Genomic DNA, 3065 nt, shown 5'->3' with positions numbered 1-3065 from the left:
CCTAAATCTGTATTATCGACCTTAATTGAGTTCCGCCGTTGCTTTAGCATCCCCTTAAAGATGTTGCTATCACGTATAGCGTCTTCGGACGCCATGTTGGAGAATCGCGTATACTTGACATCGACCGTATCAACGAGTCGAACTAATCGTTCGAACATTACGTCGATACATCCGTCAAACGCGAACATTCGGCGTAGCGTTGTTTCGGTCATCGTAATGCGTATGGACGAAGAATCCAGGCACACGAGCGTGGCATCGTTCATCGTGCACACTCTAACGGTTAGCGGTCCAACGGCTATGAAATTATCCTTGTATTCGTTGCGCAGCATCTTGTAAATGTTCCAACGCTGCTCGTAGAGGCCCTTCCACGTTTCGAGAGACAGCCATAGTTCGTGTCCGCGATTGTCTCCCAGGGCGATCTCCACGTAACTCGGCGGGCCAACGTTGATTCCAATTTCCAAATACTTGTAGCCCGTATTCGTCAGGTTGTAACGCCTGCTCAGCAAACGCACCGCGCGATGCTTCATACTGTGTACATATATAATATTGAAAAAAGTTATTTATTGTATAAGAAACGTTTCGTTTTGCGTATAGAACATTAAAACTTACGTGTTACTGCAGTCTTTCTTCGTTTCGTACGATGTATTGCTCTCTTTGGCGAAGTACATTTTGTCGACCGTCCGTACAAGTGGATATCACAAGACTGATCGTTCCCGCGTAAATTGCGGCGTATATGGTAAAACTTTTAGAATCGAAGAGGGGGTAACCCCTTCCCTTTTTTCCAAGAATTGCGAATGTGTCGCGACACGTTTTTTTTCTATGTATTTTCTTTGTTCGCGGTACCCCTCCCCTTTTTTCCAAGAATTGCGAACATGTCGCGACACGTTTTTTTTCTGCGTATTTTCTTTGTTCGCGAGTTTTATCAACGTTTATACGTTATAGCTTATACGACGACGACGACGGTGACAACTTTGATGCTTTTTCCCAAGGATATTTCCAATATTTAGTTTCTTCCTTCTTCTTCGGCGAGGTACTTTGCGATTCTTTCTGCAAGAGAGGTTCCCTTTCGCTCGGAGACTCCTCTCGCTCGACAAATTTTCGATGCAGATAACCTCTTACTCGGTCCATGTCTTAACGCCCGTAATCGAAATTTACGATTGACCGAAAAAAGCCTTATACACTGCCTATATACGTTTATACGTACACGTTTATACATACGTTTAAACGCACACGTTCGTACATACGCGTTTATACGTTATGGTCTATATATATTATGGTTTATATTTCGATGACGTTGACTGCGTTGACGTGTTTTCAACAGAGCATTCCCAATATCTCACTTCCTCCTCCTCCTTCGGCGGTGGACTTGGAAGGCCTGGCGAAGGTACGGGACGGTACCCCTTTCGCTCGACCGATTTTCGGTGTATGTAGTCTCTTACTCGATCCATGTCTTAACGCTCGTAATCGAAACTTGCGATTGAACGAAAAAAGCTTTATACACTACCTATATACATTGCATATATGCACTGTCAGATCGGACATGTCACGTTTATACGTACACGTTCGTACATACACGTTCGTACATACACGTTCATACGTACACGTTTATACGTCCACGTTCGTACATACACGTTCGTACATACACGTTCATACGTACATGTTCATACGTACACGTTTATACGTCCACGTTCGTACATACACGTTCGTACATACACGTTCATACGTACACGTTCATACGTTTATACGTACACGGTAATACGTACACGTTTATACGTACACGTTCATACGTACACGTTTATACGTACACGTACACGTTAATACGTACACGTTAATACATACACGTTAATATATACACGTTTATACGTACACGTTCGTACGTACACGTTTATACGTACACGTACACGTTAATACGTACACGTTCGTACATACACGTTAATACATACACATTAATACGTGCACGTTTGTACGTACACGTTCGTACATACACGTTCGTACATACACGTTTATACGTACACATTTATACGTACACGTTTATACATACATACACGTTCATACATATACATGTAGGAAAGGAAAAAAGAAATATGTAATCAATACGTTAACGTATTTTTATTTAAAAAATTCTCTCGCAACCACCAGTTATATATTTTAAATACATTTTGTAACGCGCAGATCTTAATATGTTGTCCGCATCGAATAGTATTAGCAACATCCAGAGCAGTTAACGATTCCATGTCTTCGTACACCGCATCCAAGGTCTCGATGTGCATGAGTTCTCGTTCATCGTCCAGAAGCAGGTTCCATAGCCACGTTCGTTTCTCGCGTCCCTTGACGTACACGATAGTATCATCTTCAAATACAGCCGCCGTGATCAGGCGTTTCGCCTCGCTGTACGGGACCATCCCGTCCTCCCATCGCAATCCATGGTGATAGGCACTCAACCAGGAAGCGCAGGATCTGTCGGATCTTGTCAAAAATTTCCATGGCACGGGATTCGTAAAAATGTAATGCGTGAGAACGGTCCCCTGTTTCAACACCGCCAATTCCTTCACGATAAATTTATTGTTAACGATGAATCCTTGCAGATCCACGAACGTTGGCACGAGCATGTTGTCGAGAAGACTGCGGTTGAGAAGACTGAAGTCGATTGCGGTGTATCGTAGATTTTATATCGTGTCGGAGGATGCGCTTAGGTGATTTTGCGCACAACGTTGGTCAATGGATTATACTGAACCACGCGATCGTGTATGATGAGACAATAGGCTGTCGTATTCGCAGGCACGTTCTCCTTACATTCAAAGTCTAATCGCACGTCCACGGTGTCTCTCTTGACCGATTCGTTCTGTCGAGAGCAATCGATAATCACGAACGGACCATGACGTAAAAAAGTCGTAAAGGTGAGATTCGGCTCGAGATACTCGTATCCGTAGTAGCCCTTGCAGAAACGCGCGTACATGTCGTACAAAATCGCACATCTGTTTTTCTCGAAATCCAGATTCAAGTCATCGTACGGATAACATTCCGAGTTCAGGTAGAGTTTCGCGTTGGTTAACTTGCAGTCGTCG

At 43.5% G+C, this 3065-nt stretch overlaps 1 pseudogene; it reads right to left on the bottom strand.

Moving 5' to 3' along the window:
- Positions 1–161: 161 nt before the first annotated feature.
- LOC108761735 (uncharacterized) lies at positions 162–740 on the bottom strand (annotated as a pseudogene).
- Between the last annotated feature and the right edge of the window lie 2325 nt (positions 741–3065).

The sequence above is a fragment of the Trachymyrmex cornetzi genome, unplaced genomic scaffold (genome assembly GCF_001594075.2).
Source record: "Trachymyrmex cornetzi isolate Tcor2-1 unplaced genomic scaffold, Tcor1.1 scaffold260, whole genome shotgun sequence".
Lineage (NCBI taxonomy): Eukaryota > Metazoa > Arthropoda > Insecta > Hymenoptera > Formicidae > Trachymyrmex > Trachymyrmex cornetzi.
Note: the sequence above shows the minus strand (reverse complement) of the source record. Positions and strands in the feature narration are given on the sequence as shown.